This window comes from Carcharhinus amblyrhynchos, chromosome 33 (genome assembly GCF_965287045.1).
Source record: "Carcharhinus amblyrhynchos chromosome 33, sCarAmb.v2.hapA, whole genome shotgun sequence".
Lineage (NCBI taxonomy): Eukaryota > Metazoa > Chordata > Chondrichthyes > Carcharhiniformes > Carcharhinidae > Carcharhinus > Carcharhinus amblyrhynchos.
Genome location: NC_137356.1, coordinates 10343704 through 10359818, shown reverse-complemented (window position 1 = coordinate 10359818; position 16115 = coordinate 10343704). Strand labels below are relative to the sequence as shown.

General features: G+C 50.3%; 1 long non-coding RNA gene across 1 annotated transcript in view; it reads left to right on the top strand.

The window, feature by feature from the left end:
• Positions 1-16115, top strand: part of LOC145361097 (uncharacterized) — a 76442-nt gene that overhangs the window by 47018 nt on the left and 13309 nt on the right. Inside the window, exon 2 of the long non-coding RNA XR_013889801.1 lies at positions 4136-4199. This is a non-coding gene — a long non-coding RNA (uncharacterized LOC145361097). The remainder of the gene's footprint in view (positions 1-4135; positions 4200-16115) is intronic.

Genomic DNA, 16115 nt, shown 5'->3' with positions numbered 1-16115 from the left:
CTGTGCCACCATCCAAGATAGTCATGAGGTGCCCATTGATTCCTCTGTTAGTGTACCCCTACCCCCAACAGAGGATGAATGGGAAACCAATTGCATCTTCCTAAATTTTCCACACTAATAAATAAGCCTAAAAAACATTGCTTGTGGGAGCTTACTGCACGCATGTTGCTGCAGAGTTCTCTACATTACAATGGAGAAGAAATGTGTTGATTGCAAAGGACTCTGAAGCATCTTGAGGTTGTAAAAGTCATGGAGAGGGATGGAAATATTCTGGTCTGAGTGATTTTAAAAAAAACTGGATTCACCAAGTTCCCAGTAGAGGGACTTACACAGCTATCTATTAGATCTGTCTCTCTCGCTGTAAGATGGCTGTTATATATTCCTTCCTGCCTGCCAATGCTTCCCACCACTTGCATTCCAGGAACCACTGACCTGACTTTTTAATGGGCAGTGTACGAACAGAGGGCAGACGATTGCGTGAGAAGAAACTTCTGGCCAATGTGTGTTGTGGTTGGCTGTACCACCAAAACCACAACTGTAAGCCCTAGTTGTAGCTGTTGTGGTAACAACAAATAAATCCCCAAACATTCACCTCTTTGAGCCTTCTCTACTCCAAGACCAATTGTTATTGGATGTTTAGTATGCTTTGTTTATTATTGTCACTATTTGGCTTACATTAATTCTGCAATGAAGTTATTGTGAAAATCCCCTAGTCACCACACTCCGGCGCCTGTTCGGGTACACCGAGGGAGAACTTAGCACCTAACCAGCCCGTCTTTCAGACTGTGGGAGGAAACCCAGGCAGGAGAACGTGGAACTCCACACAGACAGTGACCCAAGCTGGGAATCGAATCCGGCTCTCTGGCACTGTGAGGCAGCAGTGCTAACCACTGTGCCATCCATGTCTTATCAAGAGTCTAAGAGAAGGTTTAAGAGGGCAATGCCCATGGAAGCTAACCAGCATGTCTTTCAGACTGTGGGAGGAAACCGGAGCACCCGGAGGAAACCCACGCAGACACAGGGAGAGCGTGCAGACTCCACACAGACAGTGACCCAAGCGAGGAATCGAATCCAGGTCCCTGGCACTGAGGCAGCGGTGCTAACCCACCGTGCCACCATGCCACCCATGTCTTACCAAGAGTCTTGGAGAGGGTTTAAGAGGGCAGTGGCCATGGGGGCTGACTGAGGGATGGGGTGGGAGGCGGGGGAAGCAGGAGGGCATGTGGAGAGATGGTGCAGTGGTGTTAAATAGAATGTTTCAATAGTTGGAGTTGTTTTCATATACAATAATGTAGTTTTCGGCCAGTGAATACATTAATTGGAGACAATCACTTTCTTTTAATCCCAGTTTTCTGTGTGGTCACAAGATATCATAAGACAGGATTTTCATGATTTGGAGTTTTACGCAGTTGTTTTTGTTGCTAAAGTATAATTATTCGCTCTTTCTCATAACTGAGATTCATAAATACCCAGGCGCAACCCTAAGAACTCTTAAAATAAGCAAATATTTTTGCAATCTATAACTGGTAGTGTTGCAGCTTTGCAACCTCTGCGATGGCCTGGTGGTATTATCGCTAGGCTATTCATTGTCGTAAATAAGTATTGTTTCTCGCATGCAAAGCATACCGTTCGTAGAATATTGTAGAAGGAAAGGAGAGGGTGCAATATGTTGTGTTACGGTCATGGCTAGGATGTAGAGAAAGATCAACTTAGCGCGAGGTAGGTCCATTCGAAAGTCTGACGGCAGCTGGGAAGAAGCAGTTCTTGAGTCGGTTGGTATGTGGCTTCAGACTTTTGGAAGAAGGTGGAAGAGAGAATGTCCAGTGTGCATGGGGTCTTTGATTATGCTGGCTGCTTTCCTGAAGGACTGGCAATGAATGCTGGCCCAGTGAAGCCCACATCCCGTAGATTAATTTAAAAAACAGTCACAGTCCAACGCCTGACCTAGACCTGGGCACTCTTCAATTGCTGGAAAGTGTGTCTCCCTTTATCTCATGCTTTTGTTCTGTGTCAGCGTTGGCAGAGTTGAGTGGTTCTCGGGTCTCCAGGTTTACAGGTTCCACTCCCGGGGCCTGGGTACAAAATCTAATGCCAGGATTTTCTGGTTCCTGCAGAAATCCCAGCCCCAAGGCCCTTGGCTGCCTGTCAAATATTCTGTCCTGCCCGTGACCATTCCTGCCATGAGTGGGAACTGGAAAGTCCCAGCCCAAGGCTGGCACTCCAGTGCAGCACTGAGGGAGTGCCTCCCTGTTGGAGATGCTGTTTTTCCAGTGTGACGTTAGACCAAGGTCCCTGTCGGGTGGATATAAAAGATTCCCCTGTTTTGGAGTCGTTGGGGAGGGGGGGTGGAGCACACTGCTGCCTCACAGTGCTGGGGACCCGGATTCAATTCCCGGCTTGGATTCGCTGTCTGTCTGTGCGGAGTCTGCACATTCTCCCTGTGTCTGTGTGGGTTTCCTCCGGAAGATCCGATTTCCTCCCACAGTCCAAAGATGTGTGGGTTAGAGTGCATTGGCCATGCTAAATTCTCCCTTAGTGTACCCGAATAGGTGCCGGAGTGTGGCGATTAGGGTAACTTCATTGCAGTGTTGATGTAAGCCTACTTGTGACTGATAAATAAACTTATAAGACATATCAACTTCATAAAAGCAGATTATCTGGCTTGTTAACTGTATTGCTGTTGGTGGGATCTTGCTGTGCACAAATTGGTTGCCCCAATTCCTACAGGGAATGATTACACTCCCAAATGTATTTGTTGGCTGTGAAATGCTTTGGGACATCCCTGAGGTGGTGTTAGGTGCTATATAAATGCAAGTTCTTTTCTATCTTGATCATATTCGGAAAGGTTGATCAGGTTAAGTTGGATCCACCAGGGTTTCATCGAGGCGATTTGATTGAAATCTTGTTAGATCCCGAGGGGCTATTAATGAGGCGGGTGTGGGAGAGGATGTTACCTCTGTGGGAGAGTCTAGTTGTGGAGATGCCAGCGTTGGACTGGGGTAAACACAGTACAAACTCTCACAACACCAGGTTAAAGTCCAACAGGTTTATTTGGTAGCAAAAGCCACTAGCTTTTGGAGCGCTGCTACTCACCTGACGAAGGGGCAGCGCTCCAAAAGTTTTTGCTACCAAATAAACCTGTTGGACTTTAACCTGGTGTTGTGAGATTTCTTGCAGAGAACCTAGAATCAGGGGGGTCACTGTTTTAAAAATAAGGGGTTGCCCATTTAAAATGGAGATGAGGAGGAATATTTTCTCAGTGGGTGGTCATTCTCTGGAACCCTCTTTCTCAAAAGGCGGAGAGCAGAGTCTTTGAATATTTTTAAGGCAGAGCGAGATAGATTCTTGATTAATGAGGGGGTGAAAGGTTATCAGGAGTCTGCAGGAATGTAGGGTTGTGGTTACATTCGGATCAGCCATGATCCTGTTGCATGGTGGCACAGTGGTTAGCACTGCCGCCTCACAGCGCCAGGAACCAGGGTTCGATTCCCAGCTTGGGTCACTGTCTGTGTACGGAGTTCTCCTCATGTCTGTGTGCGTTTCCTCCGCGTGCTTCGGTTTCCTCCCATGGTCTGAAAGATGTGCTGGTTATCGCCCATGGGCATTGCCCTCTTAAACCCTCTCCTAGACTATGGACAAGACATGGGTGGCATGGCAGCACAGTGATTAGCACTGCTGCTTCACAGCGACAGGAACCAGGGTTCGATTCCCAGCTTGGGTCACTGTCTGCACATTCTCCCCGTATCTGCATGGGATTCCTCTGGGTGCTCCGGTTTCCTCCCACAGTCCAAAAGACGTGCTGGTTAGGTGCCAAGTTCTCCCTTGGTGTACCCGAACAGGCGCTGGAGTGGGGGATTTTCACAGTCACTTCATTGCAGTGTTAACGTAAGCCTACCTGTGACCGATAAATAGGAGCAGGCTTAGGAGGGCGGGGGGTTGGAGAAGGGTCTGTACTCTGAAATGTTGCATTGCTGGCCCATTGTTGCTGCGGAAGGAATGTGACAGTAGGTGGGTCAAATGGTGCTTAGGAAGTACTGGGAGAGAGGGGGCTAGCTAACAGTGGCGAGAGCTGATTGTGTAATAGACCAGCCAAGGACTGTCATGTGATGGTGACTCACTTTCCTCTCCCACACAGATGAAAGCCCAGTGCCAACCAGAAGACAAGAGCTTTGTACAGATCGGCCAGACCCTCAGACTGGGTAAGTGAAGTTTTTTTTTGCGTGGTTCGCACAGACTGGGGTATTAACCACTTCCTCCAGCCCCGCTGATGTTCCGCAGATGTTTCGCTCAAATTCCTCTTAACGGTTTGAAGAGTTGACTTATTTAAATCCGTTTCTTTCTTTCCTCTTGTTCATTGTGGGCGTCGCCGGCCAGGCTAGCACTTACTGCCCATCCCTAATCGCCCCTTGGTTTGGGAAAGTTGCAGCCTCCGTGGTGTCGGTACACCCACGGTGCTGTTAGGGAGGAAGTTCCAGGAGTTTGACCCAGCGAAGGAATGGTTGACGTATTTCCAAGCCGGGATGGTGAGTGGCTCGGAGGGGAATTTACACGTGGTGTTCCCCCTTGTATCGGCTGCCGCTTGTTGTTCTAGGCTGCAGAAGGTGGCGGGTTTGGAAGGTGTTGGCGAAGGAGCCTTGGTGACTTGCTGCAGCGCGTCTTGTAGATGGCAGCCACTGTGCGTCGGTACGGTAAATATTGGAAGAGTGAAATGGTGCCCCTTGGGGAAGCAGGGTAGTGGTTGCTTGGGGACACGTATAACAAGGGGATAGCTAGGGGATTTTCACAGTAACTTCATTGCAATGTTAATGTAAGCCAAATCGCGACACTACTTAATAAACAAATGATTTTACAATTATAAAGCGAGGATAAACAGTCGAGATCGCAGACTCAAAACGTCAACTCTGTTTCTCTGTCCGCAGTTGGATCTGCTGAGTGTCTCCAGCATTTTCTGTCTTTATCTCAGATTTCTAGAACTTTCTGTTGTACAGACACACTAATGCTTGCATACCATACAAATTCCTGCATTCAATGAAGCAACATATGATTCACTAACAGACTGTGGTGCTATACGCTGGCTATTGGGAAGTGGATTTCTGTCCAGTTATAGAATATGTCTGATGCTCTATTCTGCCCCCCCCCCACCCCAGCAACTTAGTGCTGCTCCATCTCCTGATCGAGCACACCTACATCAGGTGCCTGACACCTGACCTGTTGCCAGATGCAACGAATTCTCTTAAGGGTGGCACGGTGGCACAGTGGTTAGCGCTGCTGCCTCATGTTGCCAAGGACTCACGTTTGATTCCAGCCTTGGGTCACTGTCTGTGTGGAGACTGCACGTTCTCCCCGTGTCTGCGTGGGTTCCCACCAGGTGCTCCAGTTTCCCACACACCAAAGATGTGCGTGTTAGGAGGATTGGTCATGTTAAATTGCCCCTAGTGTCCACGATGTGTAGGTTAGGTGGATTGGCCATGCTAAATTGCCCCTTAGAATCTACAATGTGTAGGTTAGGTGCATTGGCCATGCTACATTGCTCCTTAGTGTCCAAAGATGTGCAGGTTAGGTGGATTGGCCATGCTAAATTGCCCCTTAGTTTATTTTATTTATTAGTGTCACAAGTAGGCTTTTCACACTGTAATGAAGTTACTGTGAAAATCCCCTAGTCACCCTCTGTTCGAGTACACGGAAGTAAAATTTAGCATGCACAGTGCACCTAACCAGCATGCCTTTGGAGTGTGGGAGGAAACCAGAGCACCTGGAGCAAACAACGCAGACATGGGGAGAATGTGCAGACTCCGCACAGACAGATATCCAAACTAGGAATCGAACCTGGGTTCCTGGCGCTGTGAGGCGGCAGTGCTAACTACTGTGCCACCGTGCCACTCGTGTCCAAAGATGTGTGGGTTAGGTGGATTGGCCATGCTAAATTGCCCCTTAGTGTCCAAAGATGTGTAGGTTAGGTGGATTGGCCATGCTAAATTGCCCCTTAGTGTCCAAAGATGTGTAGGTGAGGTGGATTGCCAATCTAAATGCGTTAGGTTACAGAGATAAAGTGAAGGGGACTATCAATAACTTTGGGCATTAACAGAGTTGGTGGGTTGGAGTTACCCAGTGTACCTGCTTGTGAATACTTGGGCACAGACATGGACATCAGGTGATGGGGAAAATCAAGTCCTGGCTTTGGTTTGTGGCACTCTCTCGCTAGCCTCCCACACAAAGATATACCCATGGGGCACATAGTGACGCAGAGATAAGGCAGGAAGAAAATCGGCAAAACCTCAACCCTTTCCAATTGAACCCTCGCCAATACTGTGGTGAATGGAGTCTCACACAGAAACTTGGCAGAACGCTTGCTAACTGGCAGAGTTTTACTTTAAACTGAGTTGGAGGGAATGGGGAGAGGGGAGAATAGATTGTCTGAGCAACTGTTTGGGCAACAGAGCCCAGCACTTAATGGCAAAGTGACAAGGGGGAGTTTCTTCAGCCAGAGGGGTAGTAAATCTGTGGAACTCATTACTGCAGGGGGTAGTGGAGGCCAGGTCACTGAGTGTCTTTAAGACAGAGGTAGATTCTTGATCAATAAGGGGATCAAGAGTTATGGAGAGAAGGCTGGTGGATGGGGATGAGAATCATATGACTGAATGGAACCACAGACTCGATGGGCTGAAGGGCCTGATGCTGCTCCTATATCTTATGGGACTCTGGAGATGGGGGAAAATCCAGATTGAAAAGGGAGGCATTTGGGTGGGGGATTGTGAGCTGGAACGTCATGCATTCCTACCTCTGCGTTGAATAGATTGACAAAGAATAGGTCGATGAAGGCCCACAATTGGTGCCAATAGAATGCACCCCGTCTTATACTGTGGGTGCCCCTGCCACAGCTTGGCACAGCCAAGGTGCCACACAAATGGTAACCCAGATTACTGAGCAAGGGATGGTCCAACATGTCAAGGTTTTATCAAATGCATCGCAATTCGGATTGGTGGATTAAGGTGCCAGGTGACCAGATAAACCATTCTCCTCCCCAGGTTGTTGAGTTGGGTTGACAATTTCTCCGAGGCAGAATTCTCTCAAAAAGATCCGTTTTACACCAAGTAGACATATAAAATACTGAAAGGGATTGATAAACGTAGACCAAATATCCCCACCTTTGGGGCAATCCATGACAACAGGTCATAGGAATAGGGTGAGAGACAATAGATTTCGATCTGAGCTGGTCCTCAGGGAATCATATAAAATCCTGATGGGACTGGACAGGCTAGATGGAGGGAAGAGTTTAAAGTTTATTTATTAGTGTCACAAGTAGGCTTACGTTAACACTGCAATGAAGTTACTGTGAAAATCCCTCTAGTTGCCACACTCTGGCGCCCATTCAGGTACACTGAGGGAAAATTTAGCTCGGCCAATCCACCCTAACCGGTACATCTTTCAGACTGTGGGAGGAAACCGGAGGAAACCCACGCAGACACGGGGAGAATGTGCAGGCTCCGCACAGACAGTGACCCAAGATGGGAATCGAGCCCAAATCCCTGGCGCTGTGAGGCAGCAGTGCTAACCGCTGTGCCACCCCACGAATGTTCCCGATGTTGCGGAAGTGCAGAACTAGTCTGAGAATAAGGGTAGCCATGATGTGGTGACGTTGGCGTTGGACTGGGGTGGGCACAGTAAGAAGTCTCGCAACACCAGGGTGAAGTCCAACAGGTTTATTTGGAATCACGAGCTTTCAGAGTGGTGCCCCTTCATCCACCCACCCAATGAAGGAGCAGCACTCCGAAAGCTCGTGATTCCAAATAAACCTGCTGGACTTTAACCTGGTGTTGCGAAACTTCTTACTAAGAATAAGGGGCCAGCCATTCAGGTAAGGAAGAACTTCTTCACTCTGAAAATTGTGGACCTGTGTGTGTTGGGGCCAGTTTGTTAGGTATGTTCAAGAGGGAGCTGGACATGGCCCTTGTGGCTAAAGGGATCAAGGGGTGTGGAGAGAAAGTGTAGGGGGGGGGGGGTTGGATACTGAAAGCGCATGATCATGATTGAATGGGGATGCAGGTTGATAGGGCCAAATGGCCTTCTCCTGCACCTAAATTTCTATAAGATGAGAAGGAACTACTTCTCACAGAGGGGGGTGAATTTGTGGAACTCGGTGCCCCATAGCGCAGTGGAAACTGTATCATTGAATGGTTTCAAGAGGGAGATGGATATATTTCTAATAAAAATGGGATTAAAGGGAGATGGGGAACAGGTGGGGAGGTGGATTTGAGCCCAGGGAGAGATCAGCCAGGATCTGATTGAGTGGCGGAGCAGGCTCGAAGGGCTGAACTTGCCGACTTCTCCTAATTCCTATCTTCCAAGCCCAGTGAGTTCTGGCACGTAATCAGGGTCAGACCAAGTTGCGTTTCCCCCCATCATCCTGGTGTGACTTCTGGCGCTGCCACACCTCGGAGTTTAGCATTCTCATCCCTGTATCCAACCTGGGACCCCTCTCTGTTCTCCTCCCACTCCCCCCAGCAAAAGTCTCTCCCTATCTCTGTGACCTCCTCCAACCCCACAATCTGCGGTTCTTGGTCCTTCTCCGCTCCTGGCCGTTTGCACGACTTTGACTTCCATCGCTCCAAGTCATGCCTTCAGCTGCCAAGATCCCAAGCTCTGGAATTCCCTCCCGTAACCGTTTCTGCCTCTCTCTACCCCCTGCCCCTCCCTTCTGAGATGGACTGAACAAGTGTAAGTGTGGTTTGGGAGGAAAGGAGGGGGCTTCTGCAGATTTGAGAGTGGTTTAAGAGAATGTGCATTCAATTGAAGAAGCCTGTGTGTATCCCCCCGCCCCCGCTGTGTTTGGGCCTTCGTGTTATCTGAATGAGCGCAAATCGAATCTATCAGAAAACACAACCAAAATCATGGTGATTTTTAGAAGCATTTTATTGCAATCTTCAATCAAAAGACTGCAGGAGACAATGAAGTAAGTCAAACCATTTAAAAAGAGCATTACAATTCGCCTCTTCGGGGAGGCAATGCCCTAGTGGTATTATCGTTAGACTGTTAATCCAAAAACTCAGCTAATGTTCTGGGGACCCGGTTTCGAATCCCGCCACGGCAGACGGTGGAATTTGAATTCAATAAAAAATATCTGGAATTAGGAATCTACTGATGACCATGAAATTCACTAACGGAAAAACCCATCTGGTTCCCTAATGATTGGTGGTGCGGTGGTTAGCACTGCTGCCTCACAAAACCAGGGACTTGGGTTCAATTCCTGGCTTGTGTGACTGTCCGTGTGGAGTTTGCACCTTCATCCCGTATCTGTGTGGGTTTCCTCCGGGCGCTCCAGTTTCCTCCCACAGTCTGAAAGACATACTGGTTAGATACCTTGACCCGAACAGGCACCGGAGTATGGCGACTAGAGGAATCTCACAGTAACTTCATTGCAGTGTTAATGTAAACCTTATTTGTGACTAATAAATAAACTGAATGTCCTTTAGAACTCTATTCCTGTGAATTCTATGAAGTAAATTTAATAAACTTACTGTCCTTTAGGGAAGGAGATCTGCTATCCTTACCCGGTCTGGCCTACAAGTGACTCCAGAGCAATGTGGTTGACCCTTAACTGCCCTCGTAGGGCAACGAGGGCTGGGCAATCCATGTCCCAAAAATGAACTAATTAAAAAAAAATCAATCTCCCATTCTTTAAGATGCTCTTTGATCACAATTTTGCTTACCCAACATCCTTGTGTGGCTCATTGTCGAACTTTGTTGAACGTAATTAGGTTGAAGTTAGGGTTAGGTTGGTTGGTCATGTTTAAATTACCCCTCAGTGTCCTGGGATGTGTAGGTTAGGGGGATTAGTGGGTAAAATATATAGGGATATGGGGGTAGGGCCTGGGTGGGATTGTGGTCGGTACAGACTGGATGGGCCAAATGGCCTCTCTCTGTACCGTAGCGGTTCTGTGGTTCTATAATTGCCGGGACTTTACTGACATGTCCGTCCGGAGGAGAACGGTGTTCTCCCTTGGCCTCGGGCAGACACACTGGTAAAACTCCACCCAACATCTTGGGACACTCTTGTGTTAAAGCGACTTGAGTTAAATTCAAATCCTTGCTGTTATCGAGAGCGCTTCTGGGATGAATTGTGAGTTAGTGCCTATCATCGGGTTAACATCGCGGTTTGGCCAGACACAGCAAACGTTACCATTTATCACTGTTGGCAGGGCTGTTTGATAGTTTTTCTTTTCTGTGGGATTCGATATTAATGGAAAATATGTTGGTCAGGACCAATGTCTTGTCCAACTATTAAAAGTATGACCCATTCATTCGTTGGCTTTCCGCTCCAGCCAAATGCATTCCTTCCTTTTCCGTTGGCAACGCTTTTTGCCTCATGTCATTAAGGACAGCTTTCCCAAGCTCGCAAAGCCTGAGTGAGGCCATTCCTCCCCTTTATCCAAGGCTGTACATTGTCCCCACCACTTTCTGATGTGCGTAGCCCAGGCTGTTGGGTGAATCAATCTGGAAGTTGGCCTTTTTATGTGTCCTGGAGAGCGATCAGTGGGGCATTTTGTAAGGCCATCATTCAAGGTAACGTGTTACGTGTTGGGTTGCGTGTAGTGTGTGACAAAGGAGATAACTAACAGACCAAAGTTTGGTGAAATGGTGGACAGGGTGGCACAGTGGTTGGGGCTGCACGGTGGCACAGTGGGTTAGCGCTGCTGCCTCAGGAAGCCAGATTCGATTCCTGTCTCAGGTCACTGTCTGTGTGGAGTTTGTACATTTCTCCCCGTGTTTGCATGGGTTTCCGCCAGGTGCTCTGGTTTCCTCCCACAGTCCAAGGATGTGCAAGTTAGGTGGATTGGCCACGCTAAATTGCCCCTTAGTGTCCCAAGATGTGTATGTTAGGTGGATTGGCCGTGCTAAATTGCCATTAGTATACAAAAACGTGTAGTTTAGATGGATTGGCCGCATTAAATTGCCCCTTAGTGTCCAAAGTCGTGTAGGTTAAATAGATTAGCCATGCTAAATTGTCCCTTAGTGTCACAAGAGGTGTATGTTAGGTGGATTGGCCATGCTAAATTGCCCCTTAGTGTCCAAAGATGCGCAGGTTTGGGGGATTAACAGGGAAAATACTTGAGGTTAAGGGGAACAGGTCTGGGTGGGATTGCTCCTTGGTATCAGCGGGATTATGTGCAGTTACAAGGATGGGGCCTGGGTGGGGTTGTTGTCAGTGTAGATTCGATGGGCCGAATGGCCTCCCGTCTGCACTGTAGGCATCCTATGAATTCTGCCCCAGTCAATATCATTTACAAACAAGGAACAGGAAAGGCCATTCGGCCCTGCAAGCCTGCTGTACCCAGGCCACGGCTGATCTGAAGGTAACCTTGCATCCTGTCTACCCCCCAGTAACCTATTACCCCCCCCCCCGCTTACCCAGAATCTATCCTTCAAAACATTTCAGCCGCCTTTTCAGGAAGAGAGTTCCAAAGATTCACGACCCTCGGAGGAAACGTTTGCCCATCGAGCCAGGCCCGGCCATTCAGTAAGATCGTGGATGATCAGATTGTGGTCTCCAGTCCACTGTGAAACCCCCACCCCCGCTCCCCAGTTGCCACACTCTGGCTCGGGTACACTGAGGGAGAATTTAGCACGGCCAATGCACGTCTTTGGGGCTGTGGGAGGAAACCGGAGCGCCCGGAGGAAACCCACGCAGACACGGGGAGACTGCACACAGACAGTGCCCCAAACCGGGAATCGAACCTGGGTCCCTGGCACTATGAGGCAGCAGTGCCAACTGTGTAGCCTCAATCCCTTTTTTTTTGAAGATTGCCATTGGACGTGCGTGTAAAAATAAACTCCCCTCGTTCCCCCCACCCCCCACCTCACTTGTGTTGTTCCTGCTGTGTGCAAATGAAGTGATTAAAGGGGCCAGGTTCTGCTGCTGGTTGGCGACAGGAGGACTGCTTGTGGATCATGTCGAGGTTACCCAGTGCCTGAACCTCCCTAAGGAGCACCCCCGCCTCCCCCCCCCCCCCCCACCCCCCCGAGCCAAATTGATTGGATTGATATGGCAAAGAGGATAATTATGAGGAAACCACATGAGACTTTTCGATCTACTTGGTTTCGAGTTTGGCTTTCAAGTCCACGAACCTCGATCTGAACCCTCATACTTCGAAGATAATTGCTCCGCTATTATTCCTTCTTAACGGTCGAATTCTTGAAACCTCCGGAAATCTGTCTCCCGACGAGTGATCCTTATCGTTCCATTCCTTCCCGCCCCCACCCCGACCTGGGGCCGTGTTCCTGGCTCTCCGGAGTGGCTTTCCACTTTTCCCTGCCAGATCAGCTCTGGTCGGGTCAAATGGTCACTCTCTCTGGGCGACGTTTCCCAGGGGCTACGTGAGCTTTTTGGCCCTATGTGCTTGCTCGCTTGCTTCTTGAGCGAGCCCGGGTAACCATCGGGTATCTGCAGTGCAGAAGGAGGCCATTTGGCCCATCAAGTCTTCACTGACTTACTCTGCAGAGCATCTTACCTAGGCCCAAACCATCCCCCCCCATAACCCTGCGCATTTACCATGCGCTAATCCATCTAGGGATAAGGGGATATGGGGACCAGGTGGGGTGGTGGATTTGAGACCTCGGAGAGATCAGCCCCGATCTGATTGAGTGGTGGGGCAGGCTCGAAGGGCTGAATTTGCCAACTTCTGCTCCTAATTCCAATGTTCCTAACCTATGCATCTTGGGAGACTAAGAGGCAATTTAGCATGGCCAATCCACCTAACCTACACATCTTTGGACCGTTGTGGATTGGCCATGCTAAATTGCTCGTTAGTGTCCAACGATGTGCGGGTTAGGTGGATTGGCCATGCTAAGTTGTTCCTTAGTGTCAAGGGGATTAGCAGGGTAAATAAGTGGGGTTACGGAGATAGGGCCTGGGTGAGATTGTTGTTGGTGCAGACTCAATGGGCCAAATAGCCTCTTTTCATTGGGATTCAACGATTCTAACTGAAGGTTTGAGGCCTTTGTTGAAGCACATTGAGGCCAATTTTGGAGGAAAGTAGAAGTAAAACATGGAACGTTACAGCACAGTACAGGCCCTTCGGCCCTCGATGTTGCACTGACCTGTGAAACCAATCTAAAGCCCATCTAACCCACACTATTCCAATATCATCCATATGTTTATCCAATGACCATTTAAATGCCCTTCATGTTGGCGAGTCCACTACTGTTGCAGGCAGGGCATTCCACGCCCTTATTACCCTCTGAGTAAAGAACCTACCTCTGACATCCGTCCTATATCTATCACCCCTCAATTTAAAGCTATGTCCCCTCGTGTTAGCCATCTCCATCTCAGGAAAAAGGCTCTCAGTGTCCACCCTAACTAATCCTCTGATCATCTTGTATGCCTCTACTAAGTCACCTCTTAGCCTTCTTCTCTCCAACGAAAACAGCCTCAAGTCCCTCAGCCTTTCCTCGTAAGACCTTCCTGGGGGTTGAAGAAGGTTTCAGAGCTGTGGGGGAGGTCGGGGTTGGAGGGTGGGAATTTTGGTGGTCCAATACCAGTGGGGATAAGTAATCCGGGTGGGGGTGGGGTGGCATGAAGGGTGGTGGGTGTTGGAGAAGAGATACCAGCATTTTAGTTGGCAGATGAAGATAATGGGAGGTGGGGAGAGTATGGGAATAGTCCAACCAAGGGGTACCCGTCACGTTTGGTCCTCTTAGCAGGCTGAGGGGTGTGAGAGCCAACAGTAGGGTCCCCTGGTCTGGGATCAGAGCACAGAACGATCCCGGTACTTTCCTGATGTCCGCAGTGCCTGTTGGACAGCGCAAGTACCTCGAGAATTGTCAAGTTTGAAAGGTCAACAGTTCAAATGCAAGACTGTGGCCAGTTTCCTCTGTGGGTGGGGGGGTGTGTGTGTGTATTTTTCTTCCCCCCCTCCCCCTCGGTTGACTTGGTGCCTCACCTTGGAGGTAGCCACATCCAGGAGGCCAATAAATCTCAGCATCCATCACCGGGGGCGGGGGGGGGGAGGCCTGTGTCAGCTCCGTCAGGGGTTAAACATCTCAGTCTTTCCCTGCTGCCTGTCTGAGGAAGAGGAAGTGGGTGTCTGGACAAAACATGTCAAAAGAATGCTTTGATAGCCAGTCCTGTGTTCCCAGCGAGAGAGAGAGAACAACCGGGCATTTCGGGAGAGGCCCTGGGTGAACCTGCTGCAGTCGAGCAGCTTAATCGGGTGATCAGTAATTACCCTGCGTTCTCCCGACCACCTCCCCTCCCTTACCCCCTCCCCCACCACCTCCCCTCCCTTACCCCCTCCCCCACCACCTCCCCTCCCTTACCCCCTCCCCCACCACCGCCCCCCACCACCTCCCCTCTCCTTCCCCCCCCCCGACCACCTCCCCTCCCCTAACCCCCCCCACCACCTCCCCTCCACTCCCCCCCCGACCACCTCCCCTCCACTCCCCCCCCGACCACCTCCCCTCCACTTCCCCCCCCGACCACCTCCCCTCCACTCCCCCCCCGACCACCTCCCCTCTCCTTCCCCCCCCGACCACCTCCCCTCCACTCCCCCCCCCGACCACCTCCCCTCCACTCCCCCCCCGACCACCTCCCCTCCACTCCCCCCCCGACCACCTCCCCTCCACTTCCCCCCCCGACCACCTCCCCTCCACTCCCCCCCCGACCACCTCCCCTCTCCTTCCCCCCCCGACCACCTCCCCTCCACTCCCCCCCCCGACCACCTCCCCTCCACTCCCCCCCCGACCACCTCCCCTCCACTCCCCCCCCGACCACCTCCCCTCCACTCCCCCCCGACCACCTCCCCTCCAATTAACCCCCCCACAACCACCATCCCTCTCTCCTTACCCATCCACCCCCACCCCACCCCCCACCAATCGCATTGACAAGAATTTTCAGGAACAAAGACTCACAAACCACCCTGCCCTCACTATCCTCTCTGCCAAAATGAGGAGGAAAATTACAGGAGCTTAAAAATAAACTGAATTTAAAAAGTAGATTGGAACATTTGCAATTCCTCGTAGAACCCTACAGTGCAAAAAGAGGCCCTTCGGCCCATCGAGTCTGCACCAAACTTAATCCCACCCAGGCCCTACCCCCATATCCCTACATATTATACCCACTAATCCCTCTAACCTACACATCGCTGGACACTAAGGGGCAATTTCTTAGCACGGCCAATCAACCTAACCCGCACACCTTTGGACTGTGGGAGGAAACCCACGCAGACACGAAGAGAATGTGCAAACTCCACACAGACAGTGACCCGAGCCAGGAATCGAACCCAGGTCACTGGAGCTGTGAAGTAACAGTGCTAACCACTGTGCTACTGTGCTGCCCTCTTAAGTCAATCAGTCAGTCTCTCTCGCCCCCTCTCTCGCCCCCTCTCTCGCCCCCTCTCTCGCCCCCTCTCTCGCCCCCTCTCTCGCCCCCTCTCTCGCCCCCTCTCTCGCCCCCTCTCTCGCCCCCTCTCTCGCCCCCTCTCTCGCCCCCTCTGTTTCTCCCCTCCTCCTTCTCTCTCTGTCTCCTGCGACTGGGACCTCCAGCTTGAGGGAATGAGGTTCTGATAAATACAGGGGAGAGGGGCTGGGGGGTGGTGTACGGTTTATAGTCCCATTAAAGTGCATCTGTTTTATGACCTGCTTTGTTCACACAACACTGGTGCAGCTGAGGAATGTTACAGCCGGTGGTTAACTCTCGCCATCCACTTTGTTTCGAGCTGGAGGCGTCCCGAGGAAGCCAAGTTAAAAGGCAATAAGTGAGCCATTCGCAGGTGTTTTTTCAGATAAACTCCCTCACGCCACCGGAGTCTGTATTAAAGGAAAAGTAATTGGAGTCTCCTCTGAATAAAATTCAGAGCTCTGAATCTGTACTTTGGTTGGTGCAGTGGTTAGTACTGCAACCTCCCAGCGCCAGGGACCCGGGTTCAATTCCCGGCTTGGGTCACTGTCTGTGTGGAGCCTGCATGTTTCCCCCGTGCCTGTGCGGGTTTCCTCTGGGTGCTCCGGTTTCCCCCAAAAATGTGCAGGTTGAAGTAAAGTTTATTTATTAGTCACAAGAAGGCTTCCATTAACACTGCAATGAAGTTACTGCGAAAATCCCCTGGTCGCCTGTACACTGAGGG